Source organism: Aplidium turbinatum, chromosome 1 (genome assembly GCF_918807975.1).
Source record: "Aplidium turbinatum chromosome 1, kaAplTurb1.1, whole genome shotgun sequence".
NCBI lineage: Eukaryota > Metazoa > Chordata > Ascidiacea > Aplousobranchia > Polyclinidae > Aplidium > Aplidium turbinatum.
Genome location: NC_137472.1, coordinates 48,266,347 through 48,274,063, shown reverse-complemented (window position 1 = coordinate 48,274,063; position 7,717 = coordinate 48,266,347).

Here is a 7,717-nt window from a genome sequence, read left to right as displayed (position 1 = left end):
ATTTATTAAAGTATCAGTCTTTTTTCTCAAACATTTGAACTGGATGTGCAATTAGGCTACATAAAATTGACCTAACAAATTTAGATTTTGAAACCTATTCCTTGTGGCCAGAACTCTTACTTTAAAACACATCGCAATAAGTTACTAACAAAACACCTGACTTTACTTGCCCTAATAATTACACCAGACCAGGTCCAATTAGGCAACAAACAACTCCATCCATCCTTCGCTCTAAAGTAGGTCAGTCCTCCTGGCTCCTGTTTCAGAAATTGAGAATCAGATGATTCAATCAAAGGCAAGAGCAGTGTTGCCAAATGCATAAAAAGAGTTTCCACCTGTTCCTGCAAACATTGCTCAATTATTTCAATTTTTTATTGCATGCAAAGTTTATTCCATAGATACCACACAAAAGCATCAAAACAAGTAAACCAGACAATTTGATTAAGACAAAGAGCCTGCTGATAATGTTTGAAGTATTCTCGTTATCGTGGTCCTCGTGTGAGCCTCTGGGGCCGAGAGTTCATCCTTTGACCTTTCACCACCTCAGATTCACGATGTTTCCGGACTATGGTTTGGTTTGTTTTTGAATCTTTATCCTCTGACTGACAAAGCTCGGACAGCAATTTTATGCAGACGTTTTGAGTTTATTTGACAGTTATTACAGAATTGAAACCCAACAAATTATTAACATCATCAGTTAACACTAGAATATCTGTAAATAGTCCTGTAAATAATAATTATCTGTTAAAATAGACTAATTATCTGTAAATAGTCCTTTTTTGATAGTCCGTTACCTAATTTCAATATATGTGAGTGTATTAGTTTGTTTTTGTGATGTTGTTAAGTTCAGTCGTGTTCTCATTGCTTCAAGAATTGGCGCTCCAGTTGTTTCAGCAACGAGGAGACGACTGATTCTTATAACTAATTCATCTACCGGTAGGCTACTTGTTTTAAAGAATCAGGTTTGGTGGCCGTGATTAACTGTATATTTATCGATGCATATACCGCAGGGATATCTAAAGAAGGGGATACGAAGGCTCAGAGTGATTGCTGATTCTCATGACACTAGAAGGGCGGTAGTTGGTACCGCGTTAAACATGTGTTTTTTTTTTAAATTGCAGAAAGTTTTGTAGTGCAGCTACGGTACACAAGACAGTTAGCAAGTGTTATGTAGAACATATTTAAAGAATAGCCTACTTGTTTGAAATAACAGTTGAAAGGTTACCAGTTAGCTGTTTTTTTGACAAAACCTTTGCAGTTGGTTAGGTGTAATTAGTTGTAAAGCAAGTAGGCTATAGGCTAAGGGTAGTTGAATTAACAAGTGATTATGAGCATTCATTGAATATCCATACCTGGTTGTAATAGTGCAATGCAGGTTGTCATAACAAAGTTTATTAAATTACTATAGGCTATGTGCCAATTGTCATTTTACCATAAACAGTAATTATTTAAGATAAATAGAAGCCCTTCTAATTGTCAGACGAAATAAAATCCTTCGTATCCCCTTCTCTAGATATCCCTGATATAGCCTACCGTAGCCTACCGCAATATTTGATCTTTTCATGCACGTCTTAAACCATTAAGGTTTTGCCACCTTTTCCTTTTGTTGGTTTGTTACTGTGTTTTTTTTTCCTTCTGACAAAAAATAATTGAAAAATTGAATATTAGCGCATGTTGTAGCATGAAGGGTTTGTAACAGAAGTGGTTAAGCTAACATTCTGTATACGTAGACAAAGCACTACTGTTGCTTCTCAAAAGGGTTTCTTTATTGATTACCCAGCATACAAGTCGATGTCATCAGATAGCCGAGACAAGAACAGGTCACGCCAAGTTGTGTCAATTTAAAAAGAACGAATATTGCCATGCTAGTGCATTTTATCACCAAAATAGACATGTCATCACTTATAAATGCATTATTTCAGAGGTCAACGATTCATCACTAGAAGAACTCTCGATCAAGAGTCTTCGTTTTGGCTGCCTCTTTTTTTGTTGTTGTTTGGGTCGGTTAACTTTTTTGTTTTTGTTTTTCTTGCTCTTCCAATCTATTTTTCTCATTTGTCGGTATAGCAATAAAAGATCGGCCTATTTTTCTTCCCTTTCTTGAAGTTTACTTTCGTCCCCCAGATTTAGGATATGGTCTTATGCATTAACTTGAATTGAACAAGAAGCAGTGGACGGTTGTGGGAGATCCTCACTATAGCCTACCCGACGGTCGTGGGAGATCTTCACTAGGCCTACTTAGGTTTATATCAAACTCTTGTTCTTTTGACTGGGCCAGGTGAAAGCCTCTATTTGAACTGCAACAGGCTCATCAAATATCAAATTGTCGGCTTGTCGAAGACAAAAGAACACAAAAAGTCGTCGTCCGAAAATATGATCTGGTCAAAAAGACAATTCCGGTGAGTAGAAAGCCAGATTTAATATTTACTGGTGTCGCGGCTCGATCCCATGATGGAAAAGCTATTTTTGGAAGGTCATGTAGGCTATTGAAATGACTTGACCTGGGTGGGCAATCATCCAGTCATCAATCCCTTGACTGACAAAGGATTTAAACGGGCCAAATATCGTTTTGTCCAGTGGTTGAAGTACCGGTATGTTGGACGTGTGAGGTAGGGCTGTGGGGTGGCAGTGTTAGTAGGCCTATAGGACACTCCCATTATTTTTAGCACATTCAACTTATTTTCGATATTCTTGATAATGAGCTGCCATATTGTGTATTTGTTCTGCAATCTAGGGCTAGGCTATATGCTACTTAATATCGTTGCTGCGAACACTTTGTTTCTGTATAAAATCTGTAAATGGTCTTTGTTTTGATAGTCCGTTACCGTACGTAATTACAATATGTGTGTGTGTATTAGTTTGTTTGTGTGATGTGGTTGGATTCAGTCGTGTTCTCATTGCTTTAAGAATTGACGCTCCAGCTCTTTCAGGAACGAGGAGACGACTGATTCTTAACTAATTCATCTACTTGTTTTGAAGTAGCCTATCAGGTTTGGTGGCCGTGCTTATCGATAGGCCTACATACCGCAACATTATATCCTTTCATACACGTCTTAAACCATTAGGCTAAGGTTTTGCCACCTTTTCCTTTTGTTGGTTTTGTAACTGTATTTATTTTTCACAATATCCTTTCTTTTCCATTCTGACAAAGAAAAATAATTGAATTGAATTGAACTGAACTTCTTTGAAACATGCAACTCATGGTTGTCCATGATGAACAATAGCCTACCTTGTTTTCTTTGGAACACTTGGTAAATTTGACAAAAAACTCTAGGAAGTAAAGACATTTTTCGAATGTCATCGAGCCTGATTTACATGCCAGATGGGTACCGTAGCCTAATTATCATTGCGCCTCTATCATTACTCCAAAAACTTATTGTAGCGGTGACTGGTGACTGCCTTAGCCATACGCCATAGTATAGGACACTGCGGCTAAAATTAGCAAAAATCATCACTTGCTTACCTGATATTGGTCGGCACTCGATCGTAAATGAAAAAAAAATATTGCGAACTGATTAACTGCCGGTTAAAATCATCACTTGCTTATCTGAGTAGTCTATTTTCGCATACTTGTAGAAGCTCTTGGCGCAGGGCCGGTTAACGAGATTGACAGAGTGAAGTTTTCCGATTGTTGAAGTGTTGTTGCCGGGAGATTATTGTCGCTGAATGGAGAGCAGTCCTGAAATGCATTACTCAAACGCACACCCCGAGAGTTGAACTTACGCCGCGTGATCCTAAGCCGAGCGCGTATCCACTGAGCTAATGGGGCGGATCCATTTCATGTTTCATGACTACTAAGAGAGACAAAACTTTTATTTCGTTTGTTACGAGAAACGTACGGTAGGCTACAATTATACAGCAATGTAGATAGGCTACCACCACAGACAGGAAGCAGCGAAGGATTATATCAGTCCTCGAGTCAGCTGCTTTCCTAAAACAAAACAAAACTTAGTCTACTAACAAACAATGTATCTCGTTTAATCTTATTCTGAACCATAGTCGTAGCCAGGGGGGCGAAAGGGGCCATGCCCCCCAAATTTTCAAACCTTGGATTCCGAAGTTGAGCCCTTTGTTGAAAATATAATAAAATTTGTAGAAATTTATAACGTTTTCCAAGACATCTGGCTATTAACACCCCCAAGGACTTATTTTAGACACACAGAAAGACACCAATGAAATCAAATTGCAAATCGTAGGCTAGGCCTAGCGTGCAAAATTTACGCGATTTACATTTCTTTTAACTAATTTGTGGAAGCAATTTCAGAATGGCTTACTCTGTTGGGTTTTTGTGTAGGCCTAGTATTAAATTTTTGTGTAGCTGAGTTTTTGGTGTTCTCTAATTTTAGCCGCAGTTTTTGCCCGTTCATGTCTAAGAGCTACCTTTAATTTAAAGTTAATAGCTGTTTATCTGCTAATAAATTTCATACAAATATTACCCTAAAAGTGTTTCCAGAAAGCGCAATAATCCATTATTTGAGTGTAATTTTCCAAAAATTTTCCGGGGAGCATGCCCCCGGACCCCCCTACATAACGCGTGTCTTTGGCACGCTCTAAGATACGTCACTGCACATCAGGTGGCGAAGGCTTAAATCAAACACTTTGTCGTCCTCTTCAATTCATCAAATAATTGCCCCCCCCCCGCAAATTTTTTTCTGCCTACGCCACTGTTCTGAACGTACACGCCTTATGTGCATACTTGTTTTTGCTTAGGCTACATTTGCTTTGTAATTGTAGTGCATGCAAGTAAATTTGTTGAATTATTCTTTTCGTTTCACATGGATCTCCTGGCATAGGCGTAGCCAGGGGGGGGAGGCGAAAGGGGCCATGGCCCCCCAAATTTTCAAGTTTGGATTCCGAAGTTGAGCCCTTTGTTGAAAATGTAATAAAATTTGCAGAAATTTATAACGTTTTCAAGACATCTGGCTATTAACACCCCCAAGGACTTGTTTTAGTCACACAGAAATAAGCACACCAATAAATTTTGCAAATCGTAAATCGCGCAAACTTTACGCGATTTACGTTTCTTTTAACTAATTTGTGGAAGCAATTCCAGAATGGCTTACTCTGTTGGGTTTTTGTGTAAGTTAGTTTTTGAGTTTTTGTGTAGCTGAGTTTTTGGTGTTCTCTAATTTTAGCCGGAGTTTTTGCCCGTTCGTGTGTAAGAGCTACCTTTAATAAGTTAATAGCTGTTTATCTGCTTATAAACTTCATACAAATATTACCCTAAAAGTGTTTCCAGAAAGCGCTATAATCCATTATTTGAATGCAATTTTTCAAAAATTTTCCGGGGGAGCATGCCCCCGGACCCCCCTAGAATACGCGTGCCTACGGCACGCTCTAACCCCCACCACTTTCATTGCTTCCCTTGCTCAACCCACCAGGATATACCACTGCACATTAAGTGGCGATGGCTTAAATCAAATACTTGTTCTCTTCAATTCATCTAATATTTGCCCCCCCCAAATTTTTCTTCTGGCTAGCCTACGCCACTGTCTCCTGGGCCACATCGAAACGAGCTTTTGCCTGAGGATGGGTATACTGATTGATGATACCATCAGTGATGACGCAGATAAAGGCAAGTTCGATCTCTTTATGTCGCTGCCAATCAGCTTAGGTCCAAGTTTGGAAATTGCTCTACCGAAGTTAAAAATGTGATGTACCAATCATATTGTATGCCAATGTATGGTTCCAGTAGCGTATTTAGGGGGGAGGATAAGGGGCGATGCCCCCCCCCTAATGATCAGGTAAAAAAAATTAAAAATATATAAGTTACAAATTTTGCAAAAAAAGTTGTAGCACAAGACATAATTGCTTGAATGATTCATCCTAGCGCGGGGAGGGGGGTATAGGCTACTTTTGCGATGTAATTTGCCAATAATATTCTGAGTTTCCAAATCAACTTCTAGTTTAATCTTGATTACAGTAAGTTAAAAATATTTAATTAAGCAAGCAATCACTAGTAGGCCTATACACTGCATACAGTGGCGGCTCGTCTAATGGTGCTGCAGCACAACAAATAAGCTCCTGCAAGGACCAACACATAGGCTACGGTACGTTGAATTCTGCAATGGTGAATGTTAGAAGCTAAACGTAACTGTGTTGCAAGACCTAAGGGGCGATAATAGGCTTTTTCACCAACCTTTTGGCAAGGCTTGCTCAGTTTTTGGCGAAGAAATCCGAATGCCCTGGAGAGCGCCTAGACAACAACATCAACCCAACATTCCAGCTGAAACTTGGGAGATCTATTTCAATCGAACAGTTTTTCTTCCTTTTCTTGACAATTGCATGGCACAAATTCACGAGAGATTCAATGAGCACTGCTCGCTAGCTTTTAAAGTCAGCACATTTCTGCCTTCATTGATTCATGAAGATGAGGACTGCCGATCGACGAGATTTTTGAATTCTACCATGAAATGCTGGATGTTGAACTAAGCAATTGCTTTGCAGCTAGCTGTTGAATTGCGAAGATGGAGAGCGAATTGGCTTGCAGCTTCTGTGGATAAACGACCTGCGACCAGGGTATGGGATGGAATGGAATGGAAGACGTTTTTTCCATCTCTATTCCATCTTAGAAATCTTCCATTCCATCTCAGAAATCTCTTCCATCTTCACATTTTGTGATCTCCGCGTTGAATATGCCATAAATAAACCTAAAAACCATAGGCTAAATTTAAGATAATTGTCATTGGCCCTTCCGAGTGGTGCAGCATCAATCCTTCCCCACACACGGTGTGTTTGCTTGAAAAAGATTTCCGAGAACACCGAATCAGTTTGCGCCTTAGTTGGCGACCGCTCTGTGAGCTAGGCTATTATAACCCAAAATGCCACCATCGTTTTACGTTGGTTCAATGTTGATGATGATCTATTGATGAACCCATTCGCGGAGGGCACAATGACTAGCTGACTACTGTCCTTATGCGGTCACATTATTCCAAACTGAGCACTCACCAGGCTACTCAACCGGCAAGCCTTTATGGTAAAGTTTCCGATTCCGTTAGTAGGCCTACTTGAACCCTCGAAGCAAAACTCGAAATCGTCGTCTAAAAAATTTAATTTAAGCTAATTCTAAGCTTAAATTTAAGCCAAATTTTATGCTTATTCTTGATAAAGCGTTAGAAAGTTAATGATGGAATTGGGATGGAATGATGGAAGATTGTATTCAATCCCATCATCAAGATCTTCCATTTCTTTCCATCCTTGACATTTTCCATCTTCCATTCCAAAATCTGTCTTCCATTCCATCACATCCCATTCCCTGCCTGCGACTCTTGTGGATGCGTGTCAAGCTGCTGAACAACTCGGCACTAATCAGATTATCTATAAATTACTTCGAATCTTTGCTACGCTTCCAGATACAACTACAACTTCCAGTTACAACTGCCTCCAATGAGCGATGCTTCAGTTCACTAAAGTAAGGTAGCCTACCTGAAAAATTATTACCGCACGACCATGATACCGAGCCACGTTTGGATGGTCTAGCTCAGATGTATTTAAGCAAGGGTATTGTACTCGAGTATGATGCAGTCATTGATATATTTGCCAAGCGCAGCCATCTCATGAAACTGTAAATTGTCATTGCGAATCGCCGAGTTTGTTCAAAAGGTATTCGAGGTCGGAATATCTAACTTATCGTTTATGTTCTGAAGTGTTTGATATCTTTTGTTGATTCATTGATTGGAAAAGTAACTTACTTCTGCGGATTCGCTCTTGATTTTGG